This window comes from Narcine bancroftii, chromosome 12 (genome assembly GCF_036971445.1).
Source record: "Narcine bancroftii isolate sNarBan1 chromosome 12, sNarBan1.hap1, whole genome shotgun sequence".
Lineage (NCBI taxonomy): Eukaryota > Metazoa > Chordata > Chondrichthyes > Torpediniformes > Narcinidae > Narcine > Narcine bancroftii.
The window spans coordinates 65,807,588-65,829,572 of record NC_091480.1 but is presented as its reverse complement, the minus strand read 5'-3'; the positions used below and the strand labels follow the sequence as shown (position 1 = coordinate 65,829,572).

General features: G+C 47.5%; 1 pseudogene; it reads right to left on the bottom strand.

Annotated features, from left to right (window-relative positions):
- Positions 1-1,118: 1,118 nt before the first annotated feature.
- LOC138746965 (RNA-binding protein 28 pseudogene) lies at positions 1,119-2,708 on the bottom strand (annotated as a pseudogene).
- Between the last annotated feature and the right edge of the window lie 19,277 nt (positions 2,709-21,985).

Below are 21,985 nucleotides of genomic sequence, written 5' to 3'. Positions count from 1 at the left end.
TAAGAGAATCTTAAAAGAATGTGGATGAAAAGAGGGACCTTGGGTTCCAAATCCATACATCCCTCAAAGTCGCTGCGCAGGTCGATAGGATAGTTAAGAAGTTCCTGTGGGACACTGGGCTTCCTTAGTCAGGGGATTGAGTTCAATAGTCGAGAGGTTATGTTGCAACTCTACAAATCCGGCACTCTGACAAGTCTTTGATTGCTTACGACACAAAAGGGCGACGTGCATGTTGAGGACCGACTGACCCAGCCTGTGATCTGTCCAACACTCAGCACCTCGGGTGATGGTGACGTCTTGAAGGTCACGCTGGTGTTAGAAATTAAAGTACCTTTAAAGAAATTGCTCGAGACAAAAATTGAGAACAAAGAACATTTATTACTACAACAATGCAAAGTTGGGTGCTTCCCCTTACCCTGGGAATACACACACATACTGGGGCTCACCCAACTTTTATACAGTCAATTTCAGTATCAGAGTGCCCTCCCCCTTACATTCTTCTGCCCCCTGGATGGGTTTGGCATAGGTAATCCTTCCTGCCTACGTGCAGTTTCAGTACACTTGGAGGACCAGGGGGTATCCTGTGGGTGTCCCATCATGTCATTGTCCTTATTCACACCTTCCTGATTCTCGGGGCTACAATCTCTTGGAATGCGGAGTTGACTCATTCTATCTAGGGTTGGCTAATTTCATATGTATAAATCTGTGTATGGTTAGCTAATTAGATATGTAGGACTTGGTACTTCTGTCCAGGGCTAGGAGACCTTTATCTGATCCAGACTACCTCAACTTCCTACATTCTATTGTACCTTACCATTCCTTTTCTTAGTCTTATGGTCTTGTCACAAAGACTAGAAGATTCTTATGTTAATCGTGCTGACTCTGCTTTCCTGCATCCTAACCCCCAAGCTTATCCTGTTTGTACTGGTTACAGCCATTAACTGATGAATTTTAGTTTCTTCCATGTTCATAATTTTAGATCAATTTTCCCATCTCTCACAATCCTCACTTTTCTTTTAGATCAGTAATACTGATCTTTCACCATGATCAGTGTTACTGATCTTTGGTTACAGTGTCAGTGTGACTGATCCACTGATCCCCCCCCCCCACTTTTTTTTTTAATGTATTTAAATGTACTTTATTCAAGTCTCATTCCAGATCTGCTCCTCCATTCATCCTGGAGGTTCCTGTCTTTCACTTTAGTCCTGAAACCATTTACTTTTCTTCATTGAACAAGGGCCAGGGGAAGCAGCCAGGAGCTTTTTCTTGTACTGCTCAACCAGGGAATTAAATTTCAACTCTTGCTTCTCTTGTTTATTTTTCTTGGTCTTTCCAACCTGTTTTGTAATGGATTCCATCTTCATCTTGTTCGCCCGACTCATTTTCACTTTCACCTTCTTGGGCTTGGATTGTGGCAATTTTCCTTTATCTCTCATTCGTATTTTGGGCCCTCGATGTGATGGCAAAGGCAACACCTTCTTCCGTTTCCTGCCGTTAGCCAGTTCCACCTCCTCTACCTCGGGCTTGGTGCAAAATCCTGACCACATCTTCTTGCCTTGTGAGCTGTCAGAAGATTTAAGTGGCAGTTGATCACTTGGAGATTTATTGGGTTTCCTGGACTTTGGCAGAATCCTTGCTTTACCTTGCTGTACCTTCAATCTGTTTTGTGCTCTCATCTCTTTGACCATCAGCTTCCTCCGATCCTCCAAGGAGAATTCCACAATTGGTCTTTTCTGTGGCTCAAAGATTTCTGGGTTATTGTTTAGGTAACGTAGAGTTGCCAGAGAGTGCCTATGTTCCAAAAACTCAACAAATCCGTAGCCCAGAGACTGTGCATCCTTTTTTGGTTTTGCTGACTGCAGGTCCCGCATTATCCGACACTCCTTTATCCGTGCTTCCTTCGAACCAGCGGCCTGTGAGCAAAGTTTCCAAAGCTGTTGATCAGTCACTGATTTTGGAATGTTGTGGATGCATAGCCTTGTTGGCGAGACAAAAATATTCACATCCTTCAGCTTGTGCTGTTTAAGTTCCTCAAACCGCATTCTCTTGGTCATGTCTGAGGCACTCACATTCTCCGCACATTTCATTCCAGCTCGAATTAAGCCCTCTCGAGCCAGGTACAAGTTGCGTGTTCCAGTTGGCTTGCTTGACTTTTTCTTTTGCAATATCTTGGCATCATCACGACTGAGTGGAATAATTACATTGAGTTTCCTCCCATCTAGCCTGAGACCTCCACTCTCACACTGGCTGTCTGCTGCTTCTAAACACTTCTGGGCTGATTCTTTTGTCACATACTGGGCAAAGGCACAACCCTTTGAGTGCTCTGTGTCATGATGCATGACAATACGAACATATTTCAGATCTCCAAACTGTTCCAATAGCTCTCCCAGTGAATCTTCTTCAGTGTCAAAAGAGAGATTCCTGATGAAGATCGTTCGCCCTTCATGCACATCCACTGGAAGAATGGACTTCCGTGACTTTTTTTTCTTCACAAACTTTTCACCATCTTTCTCCTCTAATTCCAGATCACTATCCTCTGAACATCCATCAATGGACACATCACTATCATCATCAGTCTCAGCATCTGACCCTCCCATTTCATCATCTGATGCCATGGCGTAGTCGAGTAGGTGCCAGTGTTTGGACCGAGGGTGCCTCCAAGTTGTTTTGTCCTTGCTTGCAAGTCTGAACATCGTGTTATTGGTGCACAGGTTGTGCTTGGCACATTTCCGCAGAAGGAGCAGGTCATTACTGTTTCCCTCTCTATGTCTCAAGATACTAGATTCAATTTTTCATCCAAGTAATATAACAGTGTCCTATTACTTGACGTTTCTTTTTTTCCTGCTGCAAGACGGACAGATTCACCACCGGCAAGAATTGCCTATCCGCCTCTTACAGTTGGACTCCCAAGGATCGTGTCCCAGTTGTCACTAACTATCCCCACCCTAGTGTTGAAGTCACCCAAGATGATGAGCTTGTCACTGGCGGGGGGTGGGGTGGGGGGGGGAGTTGTCCGTTTAGTCTGGTCCAGGTCCTCGTAGGAACTTTCCTTGTCTTCGTCTGAACTCACGAGAGTCGGTGCATCGACACTGACAAATGTGCCAGGACTGGTGGAGAGGGAAGCGGAACTTCATTGATTCCAGACGGTTCTTCTTCAGGCAGAGCAGTTTTGAATGCAAAACCTACTCCGTGGATCCTTTTGTCAATCTGTGGGTTTTCCTTTCTCAAAGACCGTATAGCCACTCGCTGGTTCCTGTAACGAGACCTCGTCTGCAAGCCTGGTCTCCCTGAGGGCAGTGATGTCAATGCGATAACGGCAAAGCTCAGCCGCTATGAGTGCGATTCGTCTTTCAGGCCTTGCCACCCCCACCTTGCCAGCAAGGTGTGGACAGTCCAGGCTCCAAAAACGAGCTTCCTTTGATTTATTTTTCTTGTACGCCTAAAAGGGTGATCCACCCAGCTGCAGTTAGTTAGCCAGATATTACTTTTTCAATAAGTTACATCGTTTAACAGAGGTCAACAAGTCCTAATGTTTCATTGTGAAGTTGAAAGGAGCAAATGTTTGGTTATACGCTGTACAGTATTTTGGCAAGGATTGTATTTTCCTGTTTGCAGACTATATGAAATTAGGTGAGCCATTGATGGACCTGTTAAAAATTAACTGCTCCAACCTGCTCTCCAATGCACTTCTTATTTTGCACCAAGATAACATTTTCCTCCCTGTTTGTGGTCAATAGGTGAGCTCAGAACACACCCGTTAACTATGGGGAGTGGCAGGGTGTGGAAGCGGATTTTATCTTTTCCTGTAAAATAGAGCTTGTAAAATTCAAACATGCACATCAGTCAAAAGCAGTTAATATGAGTTCCGATGCGTGAGCTTGGTCCAAGTATTGGGTGGGCGTACTGTGGCGACTTTGCGGTGGGATAGGTGCTGATCGATGGGAAGCTGTTCCTTCAGGATAATGCAAACCCTGCTCATGTTTGAGAGAAGCTTGAAGATTCCCTTATTGTCTTGCACAGAAATGCACAAACCTTTGATGTTTTTGTCTGTCACTAGTCTAGCCTCAGACACATTGTGTTCGTGGATCGCGCAACCTCCTCTGTAGAGGCCACTCCCTGCGCTCGCCTACCCTAACCCCCTTACCCACAACCTGAACATTAACCCCTAACCCTAACCCCCTTACCCCCAACCTTAACATTAAGCCCTCACCCTAACCCCCTTAAACCAACCTTAACATTAACCCCTAACCCTAACCCTAACCCCCTTACCCCCAACCTTAATATTAACCCCTAACCCTAACCAGGGGGAGGAGAGGAAGAAGGAAGGGGCAGGGTGAGGAGGAGAGGAGGAAGGAAGGGCAGGGGAGGGGAGGAGGGAGGAAGGGGAAGGGGAGGAGCAGAGGAGGGAGGTAGGGGTCAGGGGGTGGAGGAGAGGAGGGAGGAAAGGACAGGGGGAGGGAAGGAGTGAGGGAGGGTCAGGGGAGGAGGAGAGGAGGGTGGAAGGGGCAGGGGAAGAAGAGAGGAAGGAGGAAGCAGCAGGAGGAAAGGAGGAAGGAAGGGCAGGGGAGGGGAGGAGGGAGGAAGGGGAGGAGGAGAGGAGGGAGGTAGGGGCAGGGGAGTAGAGGGAGGAAGGGGCTGGGGGGGAGGAGGGAGGAATGGGCAGGGGACAGGAGGAGGGAGGAAGGGGCAGGGGATGGGAGTAAGGGGTAGGGGAGGAGGAGGGAGGAAGGGGCAAGGGAGGAGAGGAGGGAGGAAGGGGCAGGGGAAGAGAGGAGGGAGGAAGGGGCAGGGGAAGAGAGGAGGGAGGAAGGAGTAGGGGAGGATGGAGGAAGGGGCAGGGGAGGAGGAGAGGATGGAGGAAGGGGCAAGGAGGGGAGAAGGGAGGAAGGGGCAAGGAGGGGAGAAGGGAGGAAGGGGCAGGTGGACAAGGAGAAGAGGGAGGATGGGGCAGGGGAGGGAAGAAGGGAGGAAGAGGCAGGTGGAGGAGAGGAGGAGGAGGAAGGGGAAGGGGATGAGGAGAGGAGGGTGGAAGGGGCAGTGGGGAGAGGAAGGAGGGTACAGCGGGAGGAGAGGAGGGAGGAAGAGGCAGGGGGAGGAGGAGAGAAGGGAGGAGAGAAGGGAGGAAGGGGCAGAGAGAGGAGAGGAGGGAGGAAGGGACAGTGGGAAGAAGAGAGGAGGGTGGAAGGGGCAGCGGGATGGAGAGAGGAAGGAGGGTGCAGCGGGAGGAGAGGAGGGAGGAAGGGGCAACGAGAGGAGGAGAGAAGGGAGGAAGGGGCAGGGAGAGGAGTGGAGGGAGGAAGGGACAGTGGGAAGAGGAGATGAGGGAGGAAGGAGCAGGGGGGAGTAGAGGAGGGAGGAAGGAGCAGGGGAGGGAGGTGAGGGCAGGTGCAGTGGGGGGGAGGAGAGGAAGGAGTACAACCAGATGAATCAACGTTCTCCGGTACTCAGTGCAAAACACGCAGACACACACCCAGACTTAACACACGTACAGACAAACAATACATATGCAGGACAAGTATTCATCTATACCAATATTAAATAAATATTGTTTCATACATTCTCGCGTCTTGGAGGGTCAGTGTGAGGAGCTCCTTTGGTCATTCAGCATTCTCACTGCCCGCGGGAAGAAGCTGTTCCTCAGCCTGGTGGTGCTGGCTCTGATCCTCCTGGATCTCTTCCCCAACGGAAGCAGCAGTGTGTGGAGTGGAAGGAGCGCTCAGTGATTATGTGCGCCCTTTTCAGACAACGATCATGGTAGATCATGTTGATGGGATAAGTGGGGGAGGGAGCTTTCAGTGATCCTCTTTGCCTCTCTTATGGCCCCATGGATTGACCTCTGATCCATTTCTCTGCAGTGACCGTACCACACTGTGATGCAGCCGGCCAGGATGCTTTCGATAGAGCTCCTGTCGAAGGTTGACATGACGGTGGGCGGTCGCCTTGCCCATTTCACTCTTCTCAGGAAGTGCATTCGCTGTTGCGCCTTCCTGACAAGTGAGGAGATTGTCGGTCATTAGTTAAGTGAATTTCAAGGAACCTAGTGTCTCCACTCTCTCCACTACAGAGTTGTTGATGTGTAGTGGAGGGAGGTTGTTCCTGGTCCTCCTGAAGTCCATGATCATCTCCTTTGCCTTGTCCACGTTGAGACTCAAGTTGTTCCTCTAGCACCATCTCACGAGATTCTCCACCTCTTCTCTGTTGTGCGACCCATTGTTGTTGCTGGCGAGGCCAATGACTGTCGTCTCATCTGCAAACTTGATGACACTGCTGGAGTTTGATCTAGTGATGCAGTCATGGGTCAGTAGCGTGAATAGGAGCAGACTGAACACACAGCCCTGAGGTGCCCCAATGCTCAGTGTGACAATGCTCAATGTTCTTCTACTGACCTGGACAGCAGACCAGGTTTGATTGGCCACGCAGCCTGCTCTTGTTGCTATTTCTTTCGAGCTTAGTGTGCTGCCAGTGGTCAGTTTGATGATCCTTTGGTCTAGATGCTGGAAGGCAGTAGACCGCTCCAAATGTATTGCCTCCTGAAAGTTTCAGTTACCTGGGAACTGCTCCACTGAATGCTCACCAGAGCTGAGCTTTAAATATCAGAGGGAACTCATTTCTGTGCACTGAAAAAACTAAAATCATCCCTCAAACCAAAATTGTGGGAGGAAAAACACAAAGATGGATTAAATCGCAAGATTCAGCTGGCAAAATGTTTGGAGCAGCTAGATATTCTGCGGGTTGACAGCACGGTTGGCCTTTATAGCACCAGTAATCGGGACCGGGGTTTGAATCCTGTCTATCAGGAGTTTGCACGCTCTCCCCATGTCTGCGTGGTGTTTCCTCTGGGGGCTCCGGTTTCCTCCTACCCTCCGAAATGTACCGGGGTTAATGGGGTGTAAATTGGGTGGCACGGACTCGTGAGCCAAAATTTCAAACCACAATTATGTTCCTGCAACCTGCCAGGGTTGTCCTGGAGTCACATACTCCCAGTGTAAAAGTGTTTTTGTCCGTGGTTTTAGACAACTAGGCAAGAAAACGAAAGAACACCTGTCTGGTAAGTTTGCCTTTCAAACAACCCTGACCCTAATACTTCAGCCCTCATGCTTACATGAAACACAGTCCTTGTTTTGATATAACAAGTAATTGTGTAACATGGAGGTGAACAAAGGACATCAACAGAAAAACGTTAAAGCAACTCGATCCTTGCACCCCAATGCTTTTTTTAATGAAGGGCCTCATGCTGTTTGCTTGCTTCACCTACATGCTGACTTTCAGAGATTTAAGTGGTGAAAGATTGAAAAGGGTTGGTGTTTAGGGGGACTCGATTATCCTTGTAAAGATCACTGAAAGTTCACATTCAGGCAAGTATAATTGGCAAGTATGTTTATTACAAAAGGATTCGAGTAGAAGGATAGGCTTGGACCTCCTGGAAAAGTACCAAATAAGTGAGGTCCAACAGAGGTTGGACAGAAAGGAATGCGGGTGATGTCCTGCCGTGGAAATGGAGAGAAACTGAGAGTTCAAGCATTTCTGGGTTGAAGCCAGTCTCATTGCCAGTGTCCCAACTGATCACAGTCTACACCAGTGATGTGGATGAGGAGAATCAAGTGCCATATATCCAAGGTGGGGGGAATGATCTGTCCTGGAGCCTCCATGTCGATGCAACCATGAAGAAGCCCCGCCAGCGGCTAGACTTTGTGAGGAGTTTGAGGGGATTGTCACTGAAGACTCTTGGAAATTTCGACAGGTGGACCGTGGAGAGCATTCTGGATGGTATGGAGGTGCCAACGCTCATGGCAGGATAAAAACTCCAGAGGGCTGTTAACTTGGCCTGCAACATCACGGGCACCAGACTTCACTCCATCGAAGACAAAGTTCTCGATGGAGTGAAGTTCTGCTGCAACTGTTCAAGGTGCTGGTGAGGTCGCATCTGGTGAACTGCGAGCATTTCTGGTCTCCTTACTTGAGGAAGGATGTACTGGCTGTGAAGATGGTGCAGAGGAGGTTCATCAGGTTGATTCTAGAGATGAGGGGGTTGGCCCATGAGGAGAGATTGAGTCGTCTGGGACTGTACTCACTGAAATCTAGATGAGAGGGGATCTTATGTATAAAATTATGAAAGGCATAGATCAGATAGAGGTAGGTAAGTTGTTCCCATTGGTGGGGAGACCAGAACTAGGGGACATGGCCTCAAGACCCAGGGGAGTAGATTTAGGACGGAGATGAGGAGGAACTACTTCTCCCAGGGGGGAGGGGGGTGGAATCTGTGGAATTTGCTGCCTAAGGAATTTATAGAGGCGACCTCATTGTAAGACTCAGTTGGGTAGATTTGGGGGAATTAAGGTTTACAGGGAAAAAACAGGTAAGGAGCTGAGTCTGACATGAGCTTATTGAATGACGAAGCAGGCTCGACGGGCCGGGTGGCCTGCACCATTTTCTTATGTTCTTGCTGGGTGAAGAGGCGTGAAGCAGGTTGGGGGGTCTCTCGAGAGGTGACATTGTAAATTCTTGCACAATTTGACATGGATATTGCTTGGCACTAGTCTTCCTTCAGGCTTTCCATCTCTGATGACTGCGTCCTGGAGTGTTCATTGTGTGACTCATCCCCACACTCCATCCCACTCACCCCTTGCCATCCTGCAACCAATGGGAAAGCAGGCAGGACTTTCATTACCTGATTGGATGGTTCATCGGCCTGCCTGTAGTCCCTTCGCCAACCCCGGCAGGAACGCCATATGTCACCAAATGGATTTTTTTGTGTATGTGGTTCAGGGAAGTAGAGGATTAGCTGACAAAATTAATTTTCTCGATCAAACAATTATAAAGCAATAGACTTGCCAGTTGGCGTAGTGGTTAGTGTGACGCTGTTACAGCACCAGCGATAAGGGTTCGAAACCTACCCTGTCTTTAAGGAGTTTGAACATTCTCCCTATGTCTGTGCGGGTTTTCCCCAGGGACTTCAGTTTCCTCCCACCGTTCAAAATGTACAGGGGTATGAAGGTCAATAGGGTGTAAATTTGGCGGCACAGGGTCGTGGGCCGAAATGGCCTGATATCGCGCTGTATATCTAAATTTAAAAATAAAATTTAAATAATAAATTAATATTTAAATTAGGTTTTCCCCATTTTTCAGATCATATTTTGGTTAGCACAATACTGTTACAGTGTCAACGGCTGAGAGCGGGGTTTAAATCCCACGCCGTCTGTAAGGAGTTTGTACGTTCTCTCCCCGTGTCTGCTTGGGTTTCCCACCAAAATGTATCAGGGGGTTGTAAGTCAATTCACAAAAGCCTGCAGATAAAGATAAAGGGACTCAAGCTAGAAACGTCAGTGATGGATCTTTGCTACACAAAGGATACTGCTTGACCTGCTGAGTTTCTCCAGCTTCGTGTTTTTTAATGGATGTAATTAAGTGTCTGGAAAAACAACCAACTGAAAAACCTCACAAAGATTAGCGTATACAGAGCCGTTGTCATACCCACACTCCTGTTCGGCTCCGAATCATGGGTCCTCTACCGGCATCACCTACGGCTCCTAGAACACTTCCACCAGTGTTGTCTCCGCTCCATCCTCAACATTCATTGGAGCGACTTCATCACCAACGTCGAAGTACTCGAGATGGCAGAGGTCGACAGCATCGAATCCACGCTGCTGAAGATCCAACTGCGCTGGGTAGGTCACGTCTCCAGGATGGAGGAACATCGCCTTTCCAAGATCGTGTTATATGGCGAGCTCTCCACTGGCCACTGAGACAGAGGCGCACCAACGAAGAGGTACAAGGACTGCCTAAAGAAATCTCTTGGTGCCTGCCCCATTGACCACCGCCAGTGAGCTGATATCGCCTCAAACCGTGCATCTTGACGCCTCACAGTTTGGCGGGCAGCAACCTCCTTGGAAGAAGACCGCAGAGCCCACCTCACTGACAAAAGACAAAGGAGGAAAAACCCAACACTCAACCCCAACCCACCAATTTTCCCTTGCAACCACTGCAACCGTGTCTGCCTGTCCCGCATCGGACTTGTCAGCCACAAACGAGCCTGCAGCTGACGTGGACATTACCCCTCCATAAATCTTCGTCCGCGAAGCCAAACCAAAGAAAGAAAAAATTGGACACACGGGCTCATGAGCCGAAAGGGCTTGTTACTGTGCTGTTTGTCTAAATTCTTGCCACTATGTCTTGACGTGCCCTTTGATTTTAAGGTGACAGAAACCAATGGAGCAGAGAATGTGCATTCCTGGCATTTTTGTTTCTGCTGCAGAAGAAAAGCAGATAACCATTGACCTGTTTACATGAGCTGCCGTTGATGAGAAAGGTGCCCCACAGCCACCTTTGCTCTGAGAAATGTATCTTGGCATTCTCCGCATTTTTCTATCTGACACCCCCTCCGCCCCCCCCACCCAGGCTCTTGACAGTCTTGTCTGGGTGAGGGGCAGTGGGGAGAGGCTTGGATTTGCGTCCGTCCCGCCTGACATGGAAAATCAAATGCTTCAGCACAGCGATTCTCCACTTCCCTTCACTCACAGATCACCTTGACTGGCCACAGACCACCAATAACCGATCCATGGGTCGCCAGCGCTGGTGAGCTCGAGCTCTTTCCCAGACCACCGACAGGTTATTTTTCATGCTTTGTTTGGGTGGAAACACCTTTTGAGGGTTTTTACTTTCTTGTTATCAAGGTTACAACCTCACTTTACATATTATCTGGTTATTATATCTATAATACCTTATCACCACATAAGTTTAATAACCTATCTACACCTAAAACTGTCTGATCTCAGAAGCTAAGCACGCTCAGACCTAGTCAGTACTTGGAGGGGAAACCGCCCTGGGAACACCAGGTGCTGTAGGTTTATGTGAGGGGCGTTAGACAACGTCTGCCTTACAGTATATAAATGTTATGTATGTTACATTCTAAATGTAGTGTTACATGACAATTATGGAACCTTTACCTTTTACCAGAGCAGGTTAAGAAATATTGATTCAGCTCATTATAACTTGGGGATATAAAAATAATTTGAAAAGATTTTCATGGCAAATGGCTGTTCATTCTTCAGTGTCTCAAACAGATCTAACCACAAACTTAGCAAAATGGTACACAAAATAGGGCCTTTGCAATTTTAGGCAAATTCACTGATGCATTTATACAACCATAGAACATTACAGCACAGAAAACCAGCCCTTCTAGTCTGTGCCAAACTATTTTTCTGTCTAGTCCCACTGGCCTGCACCCAGTCCATATCCCTCCATACCTCTCCCATCCATGAACCTGACCAAATTCTTCATAAATGTTAAAATTGAGCACGCATTCACCACCCCCATCACTCTCTGTGTGAAGAAATTCCCCCTAAACTTTTCCCCTTTCACCGTCAGCCCATGTCCTCTGGTTTCTCTCTCACCTGCCCTCAGTGGAAAAAGCCGACTTGCATTTTCTCTGTCTTATTCCCTTCACAATTTTAAATATCTCTATCAAATCCACCCTAATTCTTCTACGCTGAAGGGAATAAAGTCCTGAACCTGTTTAAAATCGCACTCTTTCAATTTTAATTTTTTTAAAATGTAGACATACAGCACAGTTACAAGCCATTTTGGCTCACGAGTCTGTGCCGCCCAATTACACCCAATATATTTCAAACAGTGGGAGGAAACCAGAGTCCCCGGGGAAAACCCACGCAGACACGGAGAGAATGTACAAACTCCGTACAGACAGCGTGGGATTCAAACTCCGGTCCCGGTCGCTGGCGCTGTCACAGTGCACTAACCATGCTGTTATCTTTCCTGTAGTTAGGTGACCAAAACTGCACACAATTTATCTTGACAAAATCAGTGAGAGCTCTCAGTAAATAAGGAATAAAAGTGTGAGACACCAAAATGGAGGGTCACAACTATTTTGCTTGTTAAAGGGTCTCGACCCAAAACATTGACTGACCATTTCTCTCCGTGGATGCTTCCTGCCTGGGATGTGGGAAAAGAGCCAGAGATTGGCCTTCAGTGGGGCCAGCATTGTCCCAATGGGGCAGCACGGTTGGCCTAGTGGTTGAGCTCAATGCCGTTACAGGGACTCGGATTAGAATCCTGCGCTGTCTGTAAGGAGTCTGTATGTTCTCCCTGTGTCTGAGTGGGTTTCCCCAGGAGTTCCAGTTTCCTCCCACCCTTCAAAATGAACGGTGGGGGGGTTGGAGGTCAATTGGGTATAAGTGGGCAGCACAGGCTCGTGGGCCGAAATGACCTGTTATCATGCTGTACGTCTAAAGAGAAATGGCCCATTATGATTCTCTAAAATCCTCCATCTTTCTCCTGCCTGATCTTCACGTGGCTCCAGATCCACGGAGCTGAGAAGTCAGCCATTCGTTTCCACCGAGGCTGTCAAGGTCAGTTCACAAACGGGTGGCTTGTGATTGGAGATCAAAGATTCTCCGCAACCTCTTATGACACAGACACAAAATGAAAGGGAGCCCATATGTATGAAAATCTCCGCTCTGGCACCAGCTGTAAGAACCTCACCCACCACCCTCGACCCATCAACCTCTCCCAACCTCTCCCAATGATCAATTGCCTTTTCATGAAGGGCAGAAACTGAATTGATTTCTCTCCATCAATGAAAATGCCTGGCATGTGCTGAAGAATGATAACTGCCTTTCTGATATGAAAATTCACAAGATACAGGAGCAGAAGGAGGTCCATCAGCCCTTTGAGTCTGCTCCGCTATTCTCATCATGAGCTGATCCATCGTCCCACTCAGCCCCACTCCCCGGCCTTCTCCCTGTAACATAGTGCATGGCAACCTCTAGAGCAGCCATTCCCAACCTTTGACTATGGTCCTCTCGGCACAATGCTCAATTGGATAGATTTCTACATAGTAGGGGAATTAAGGGATATGGGGAAAAGGTAGGTCGGTGGAGATGAGCCGATCATCAGATCAGCCATGATCTCATTGAATGACAGAGCAGGCTCGACGGGCCAGATGGCCACCTCCTACTCCTATCTCTTGTGTTCTTATGTTCAATGTTTATGAGCCCCCTTCCCTGTGAAGCGGTCTAGTTAGTTTCTTCCTCATCATTCAAGTGCCTTGCCATTTGGCTTGGGTGATCATGTCTCTCCATCTGTTGTTGTGTATATAATCTATTGTACAAGTTCAGTTATTTACGTTGCACTGAAAAGAAAGTGATAAAGAACGCTACATTTTTTTTATCTTGAGAAGGAGGGATGTTATATAGTCAGGATAATGTGAACTATTTTGTAACCGCGTAAGAATAAACCCTCCTCACTGTAATAGCTGTAGTGCACCACTGTGTGGTGTATGTATATGTATACGAGAGGGTGTGAACACTTTCCACAGATGGTGGAAGGCATGAGTAAGTAAAGTCTTTCCTTTTATTGAAATCTTGCATCGCTAAGTTACTTAAGAAGCCTCCCAAATTATTCAAGAGACATAACATGGTGGGAGCGGTGTAAGAGAACAAGAATAAAGCCATGCTATTGATTGTAAGTCACTGCAATACAAAGGAGAAGAAGAAAAAAAATATTGAAAAAAATGGCTGGAGCAACAGCAGTTCACCCAGTGATAGACAGGGAGGCTGAAGACATTGTTGAATCGTTTAAAAAGTTTCAGCAGAAGTGCAATTTACCATTCAAAAGCTACTTTAAAAATGTAACAGCAGAGGAGAAGGTCAGTTATATGTTCTCTGGACAGGGGAGCGAGGCCTTGACTTGATCCCAAACAGATATTTGCTTCTCACCCTGAACCCAGGTCTAATCATAGAATTAAATGCTATGAATTTCAAGGTTTAATGCAAGAGACTGATGAAACTGTTGATAACCTTCACTGTACTCAAAATTATTGCTGCAGAAATGCAGATTTAAGGATATAGAGGAAAGATTAGTTGATCAACTAATATGGTGGAGTGCCCATCCCGATGCAAAAGTCTCATAGGGAAGGATAGCTTGAAGCTGGCCAAATGTATAGACACGGTCAGAGACTTTGAAGCCAAGAGGAAGCAAATGAAATACCTATCTATGCAAACCCAACCACAGCAAAGAGAAGGAAGGGTTGGTACTATAAAGAACACAATCAGAAAAGTTCAAACCTCCCCCAGGACCTGCAAGAAGTGCAGCAGACAACACCCCTTCGATGACCGAAACAAATGCCCTGCGTACAGTTCTGAAAATAGAGCCTGTGGTGAAGCAAACCACTGGGTGAAGATGTGCAAGTCTGGGATGAAGAAAACAGTAATACCAGTGAAGAAAGAAGACAAGAAGAAGATCCACCACATAAAAGGAAACACTGAGGATTCTGACACCCAGATACTGGACAAGGAATCCATATATCTTCACCAGATGTTGGGCGAGATGAAAGAAGGAAGCAAATTGCACACAAGAATCCAAATACAGAGGACAATCCAGAACAAGCCTATGATATTTAACCTAAGCTGGATACTGGATCACAAAGCAAAGTCCTTCCACTCAGACTCTACCACCAGATGTTCCCAGAGAACATAATAAAAAGGGTTTTCAAAAGATGGTGTATTGGAAGCAGCAAATGTCCTATAGTGGACCTATGATCAAGCATCTAGAGAGAGCTAAGATCAATGGCTGCCATAAGGGATAGAACATCCTCTGTAGATTCTACATGGTAGATGCAGATGGACCAACAATTCTAGGTCTGGATAGCTGCTGGGAGTTGCAGTTGATCTCTGTCAATTATGAGATCCAGATGAAGAAGATATGCCAAAAGGATCAACAAAAAGAGTAAATGTTTTTACAGAAGTACATGCCAGGCCAAGGCACACAGTGGAAGCAGACTTGTTCACCAAGAATCAAGAGTAGTAGTAAATAGTAGCCTGTTACTACTGTAAATTTCCATTCGTCACAAGGGTGAAAGACCTGAGAGCCCTTGCCGAACAAGGAATACCCGAGCAAGTAATATGTGACAATGGAACGCAGTTCACGTCACATGAATTCAGAAAGTTGGCCACGGAGTATGGGTTTGTTATCACTACATCATCCCCAAACAACCCCAGAGGTCATGGGTTCATTGAAAGACAAGTGCAAACTGTGAAATGCACACTAGTTAACTGTCACAGAACAAAGGAAGACCTAGACCTGGCTCTTCTTTCATTTTGAGCAACATCTTTAAGAGCTGAAAATGAAGTCCCTGGCAGAACTTCTAAATGGCAGGAGATATAAAGCAACTCTGCCAAGCAAAATACACCCTCCAGAAGACCAGAAGGAAACCAGAAGAAGACTGGCTGACTCACAAGAAGAAGGACACCAGCATTATAACAAACATGCAGAAACATTGCCAGAACTCTTCAGAGGGCAGCATGGGCATATTCAAGAGTTGATGTTGAAAACCTGGACCCCAGCAAAGGTCATAAGAGAAGCTGAGACACCAAGATCATACATTGTTGAGATAGACTCTGGCCATTAGCTGAGGAGGAACAGAATTCACATCCGACCGACACAAGATGTGATGACGCAGAAAGCTTTAATACCAGTAAAGCCTGCAACACCAATATCAAGTGAGGAATCAAGTGAAGAGACCACAACCACTAATACCGAAACATCAACACAGCAGTTGTCAGGTGACGCACAACAAACTACATCACCTTCACGTGAACAAGCAACACAGAGTCCAACGGTCGCAGCCAAATCTACAAGATGGCGAAGCAACATACTGCCGCCAGGGCGATATCAATAAGGATTATTTAAAAATAGTTGTGCAAATAAGCTATTGTAAAGTTCAGTTACTTAAGTTGCACTGGAAAGAAAGTGATAAAGAATGCTAAATTTTTCTTTATCTTGAGAAGGAGGGATGTTATATAGTTGGGATAATGTTACAAAAGGCTTAGGAATACACCCTTCTCACTGAAGTAACTGCAGTGCACCACTGTGCAGCATATATATATGTATACGAGAGTAGTGAATGGTTTTCCTTACATGGTGGAAGGCATGAGTAAGTAAAGTCTTTTCTGTTAATGAAATCTTGCACCTCTAAGTTATTTAAGAAGTCTCCCAAGTAACTCAAGACACATAACAGTCATGATCTCTGACCCTCAAAATCGTAGTTGTTGCCTCCCCTCTTCTCCTTTGGTGAAGGCTCCGTCTTTGAGCTGAGATCGCAGTCGATGTCAAGTTCATGATAATACAGGGGAAAAATGCTGACGTGCTTTCCCGTTGCTTCCTTCAGTTGCAGTGTCCGCACTGGATGGGTCACCCTGGCCATTGATCAGCAGATTCATCTGCCCAATGTTTTTAGTTTAACAACCACCAATTCCAATTTGTAGAATCTGCTTGTAAAAACCATCCATCATCTGCTGGTTTGACCTTCCAAAATGCATCACCTCGCACTTATCCGGATTGAACTCCACGGTTGAGGTCGTCAAGAGGATCGAGTTCCTTGGAGTGCACTTGGCAGAGAATCTCACCTGGTTCCTTAACACCAGTTCCGTAGCAAAGAAAGCCCAGCAGCGCCTCTACTTCCTGTGAAGGCTGAGGAAAGACCACCTCCCACCCTCCATCCTCACTACATTCTACAGAGGAGGTATTGAGAGCATCCTGCAACTGCATCACCGCCTGGTTTGGAAGCTGTACCTCCTCAGACCACAAGACCCAGCAGAGGATAGTGAAGTCAGCGGAACAGATCATGGGGGGGCGGGGGGGGGTGGCTCTACAACACTCAACTCAGGCGAAAGGCAATAAACATTGTGAAGGATTCCATGCACCCCTCACGTAAGCTGTTCTCCTTAACTATCCTATCAACCTGCGCAGTGATCTTGAGCAATGCATGTATTTGGATCCCAAAAGTCCACCTGTTGTTTGACACTCTTAAGCATCCGACCATTAACCCTGTACTCAGTCTCCTGGTTTGATCATCCAAAATGCATCACCTCGCATTTATCCAGATTGAACTCCACCTGCCACTTTTCCACCCAACCCTGCATCCTGTCTATATCCTTTTATAACCTTCGACCAGCTTCAGAGCACTCTATAAATCCCGCACTGTCTGTAAGGAGTTCTCCCCGTGTCTGCATGGGTTTTCCCCCGGGGGGGCTCCGGTTTCCTCCCACCGTTCGAGATGTACCAGGGGTGGGGTGGCGCAGGGTCGTGGGCCAAAAGGGCCTGTTTCCATTACCATTTCAAAATTGAATCTTTAAATAAGGTTCCCTTTAAACTTTTCCCCTTTCATCTGTCCTCTGGTTTGTTTGTCACATATTCTCATTGGAAAAATCCTGCTTGTGTTTACCCATCATCATTTTAAATCCCTCTATCAAATCTCTCCTCATTCTTTGACGCTCAAAGGAATAAAGTTCTAACCGGTTTAGTCTTTCCCTGTAACTCAGTTCCTGAAGTCTGCACAACATACTAGTTAATCTTCTCTGCACTCTTTCTATCTTACTGATATCTTGTAGTTAAGTGATCAAAACTGCACACAGTACTTCAAATTTGGCCTCACCATTGAGCCATCATTAAATATAGCAGTGCTGTGTATTAACACAATGTCTGCACAAACCCTAATGCCAGTCGAACCGATCCCATCTGCTTGCACATGGTCCATAGCTTTCTATCCCCTGCCTGTTCATGTATTGGTCTAAATACCTCTGATATGTGACTTTTGGCTCTGATTCCACCTCCTTCCCTGGTGGTGCATTCCACGCACCCACCACTCTGCATAGAAAGCTTAGATCCTAGAGCATTCCAGCACAGTACAGGCCCTTCAGCCCCCGATGTTAGGCTGACTTATATATTCCCACCAAAATAAAAAGTGCCATTTCTTTTCATCCATGTGGCTGTTGAAGAGTCTCTTAATTGTTATAGAGTGCTCTGAAGGTGGTCGAAGGTTATAAAAGGATATAGACAGGATGCAGGGTTGGGCAGAATAGTGGCAGGTGGAGTTCAATCTGGATAAGTGCAAGGTGATGCATTTTGGAAGGTCAAACCAGGAGACTGAGTACAGGGTTAATGGTCGGATGCTTAACAGTGTCGAACAACAGGTGGACTTTTGGGATCCAAATACATACATCGCTCAAGATCACTGCGCAGGTTGATAGGATAGTTAAGGAGAACAGCTTACATGAGGGGTGCATGGAATCCTTCACAATGTTTATTGCCTTTCACCTGAGTTGAGTGTTGTAGAGCCACCCCCCCCCCCGCCCCCCCCATGATCTGTTCCGCTGACTTCACTATCCTCTGCTGGGTCTTGCGGTCTGAGGAGGTAGAGCTTCCAAACCAGGAGGTGATGCAGTTGCACAGGATGCTCTCAATACCTCCTCTGTAGAATGTAGTGAGGATGGAGGATGGGAGGTGGTCTTTCCTCAGCCTTCGCAGGAAGTAGAGGCGCTGCTGGGCTTTCTTTGCTATGCCAACCGAGCCGCCCATTATGTGGAGCATTTTTCTGCAGAGAGCAGCAGGAATGTGGAACGAGCTGCCAGCTGTAGTGGTAAATGCCGGCTGAATTTTGACAATTTAAGATAAATTCGGACATGGACCAGAGAGGTATGGAGGGATAGGGTCAGCTTGCAGAATCATAGTTCAGCACAGACTAGAAGAGGCGAAGGGCCTGATTCTGTGCTGCAGTGTTCTCTGGTTCAAACCTGCTCGACATTTCATTCAACTGATGGAAGGAGAGCTCTACCAGGACCAGAGTGCATGGGCTGTCTGCTCTTACAGGCTCTGAGGCAATCTCCAAGACTTAAGCTCGAGGCCATCTGACACAGCTATTAAGCAGGGCCAGGCTGTTGACAACCAAGCAATGCATTAAACCAAACTGCACACATACACAAAAGAGTCGAGACAAAAGAGATTGATTGCAGAGACCTCGAGCCAGGAATGAAAGCATGGTGTTACCAGACACACACAGCCTTGGAGGATCAGAGCAACCTTAGATAAGCGGCTGAGACTGAGAATGAAATCACGGCGAAAGAATGCTAGCTCTTTTGACCGAAGTTTGCTGAAAACCCTCGGCTTTGTGGAGGGGGCACAGAAATGGTCGGATTTTCTCGTGCAGATTTCCCGTCCGTATTTCCCGTCTGTTGCACCAATATCACGAGCAAAGCGATCTCCAGGTTCATTGAAATAAAAGCCATTAATGCGCTGTCGGACCATTCTGTCCATCCAGCTACTGCTGGTACATCATCTGCTCCAGGAAAAGAGATTGCTTTTGCCCACCCTATTTCCTTCCGATCAGAAAGTTGGGGGGGGTGGGGGGAGAGGATGTCCGCTGATGATGGCACAGTGCTCAGTTCCACTCACAGCTCCTTGGCAAATGAAGCAGCCCGTGTCTGCACAGTCATGGGACGATCAGTGGAAGTGGAAGTTGCATGACATTCACTGGCATTACCAATGGCTGAGTCACTGACATACTGGGATAGAGTCACTGGTGTTTTCAAATTGCCACCCCTGGGTAACCATCCTAGGATCCAGGTGAGATTACTGGGTCATGTGGGCCTCCTGCACTTTTCAGATAGCAGCCTAACCACCCTGTTAAATCGCCAACCCAGTGATTTACGGGGGATCCCGCCCCTGCAATGACGTGGTGAGTGACGCAGCCACAGGGAATCCCCTGCTCCCCGTGTTCTTTCTGTTCCCTTTCCATTTAAAGTTCCAGAGTAACCGGGTTGGCCGTTTCCCCTTTCAATGCCCGGGTAAGTTTCACTGAGTTCCCTGACCACCTCCAAGGTAGGTATGGGACCCGGGTATATTTTGACTGGCCTTGCCCAGTTCGGCCCTTTCAAATAGCCCTGTATTCAACCTAGTACATTGCCCAGTTATAACCATATAACCATATAACAATTACAGCACAGAAACAGGCCATCTCAGCCCTTCTAGTTTGCACTGAACCAAGTCCTCTCCTCTAGTCCCACCTACCTGCACCTTGTCCATAACTCTCCATTCCTCTCCCATCCATATACCTATCCAATTTTTCCTTAAATGACAAAATGGACCCTGCCATCACTACCCCATTTTACAAGGCAATTTGAAAGAGCCTACTATTAACCAGAAAATCAGCCACATAAATGGTCTTGTGTGATGACGGGTTGGAATGTGACTGTCGGAAATCTCACAAGACAAAATGGTCACTGTTCCCTGTCTTGTCACCAGAATCTTGTCCATTACAATCAGCTCCATCACTGCAGTATTGATTGTGCAGGTTAGGGCAGCACAGCGGGTACAGTCGCTGCCTCATTGCTCCAGGGATCCCAGTTCAATTCCGACCTCCAGCACTGTCTGCAGCAAGTTTGCACGCTCTCCCTGTGACCATGTGTGTTCCCCTTCCTCCTCCCCAGGTCCTATGGTTTCCTCCCACATCCCAAAGATGTGTGGTTGAGTAAGTTTAAATGGCCACTGTAAATTGTCATCTCAAGTGTGTAGATGAGTGGTAGAAACCAGGGGGGAAAAAGGAGTAAAACACAAAGATCTGCAGACACCGCAGTTGAAGTAAAAACATGACGTTGGAGGAACTCAGCAGGTCAAACCGTGTCCTTTATGTAGCAAAGATAAAGATACAGAACCAACGTTTCAGGCTTGAGCCCTTCAACAAGGTGTGAGCAAAATGTCAGCAGGGGCCCGAACAAAAGAGTGGAGGGAGGTACGGACACAAAGGCGGTGATGGGTGGAGAAGGGAGGGAGGGGACAGCAGCGATCGAGGGGAGGAGGAATGACCGGGAGAAGGGATGGAGGAGAACTGGAACGGTGAAGGGAAGGTGGGGGGGAGGAGAGGAGGGCAGGTTAGCAGAAACCAGAGAAGTCTACATTAATGCCATCTGGCTGGAATGTGCCCAGACGTAAAATCAGGGGTCCCTCCAATTTGCGGGTGATCTTGGTGGGATAGTACACAAAGCATGCGAGTATGAGAATGAGGCACAGAATTGAAACTGTCGGCTACTAGGAGTTCTCTGTCACTGAAGCAGACAGGGTGAAGGTGCTGAGCGAAGTGATCTCCCAGTCTGCGCCCAGACTCTCTGATGTAGAGAAGGGCACAAAGGGACCCCTGGATTAAGTAAATCAGTCCTGCGGATACACAAGTGGTGTTGCCCCGGACCATGGTGAGGGAGGAGGTGTGGACGCAAGTGTGGCCACAGGGGAAGGTGCCGTGGGAGGGATTAGTGGGGAGGGATGAGTGGACGAGGGAGTCACGGAGGGAGCTCTCCCTACGGAAGGCAGAGAGAGGAGGAGAGGGGAAGATGTGTCTGGCAGAGGGATCGTGTAGTAAGTGCTGGAAATTCCGGAGGATAGCGTGTTGGATGCGGAGGCTGGTGGGGTGATGGTGAGGACGAGGGGGATTCTATGTTTGCTGCGTCTGAACAAAAGGGTGGGGGGGGGGGAGGTGTGGTCGCAAAGGCAGAAGGTGGTAGGTGGAGAATGGAGGGAGGGGACGGCAGCAATCAAGTCCGAACAAAAAAGTAGTGGGGGAGTGTGGAAATGGAATGAATGTAAATGTTGCAGGTGGATTGAACAGGAGTCTGTGCGGCTGTGGGAGGGCTGGAGACAAATCCACAGGCACTCATTGTCTCTGAAGGGCCTCTCTTTTGCTTTTGTTTGCCTTTCAGCAGGAAGAGGATAATTTTGTGTAATATTACATGTTCTGTACAATTACATGATAGCAGATGGTCACCTTGAACTCAAGGGGATGAAGGGCCTTAATTTTTTTAACTAAATGGCGAGCCCATATGCTGACTAATTTACACCCCGTTACCCTACACCCCCTGATATGTTTCGAAGGAACCGAAGCCCCCCTGGAGAAAACCCACGCAGACACGGGGAGATCGTACAGAGAGCGCGAGATTTGGACCCAGATCGCAGATGCTCGCAAAGACGATACGCTAACCACCACGTCAACCATGCCGGCCTGTTCCCTTGCTGTATCTATTGATGATTTCTCATGCCAATAGGTCAGGGAATTTATGCAAGAAAACCTCACCTGTTTCCAGGTTTCCCCGAAGCAAAATGAGCCAAGCCCTTAAGTCAAACATTTGCATTGGAGTGACATGAATGT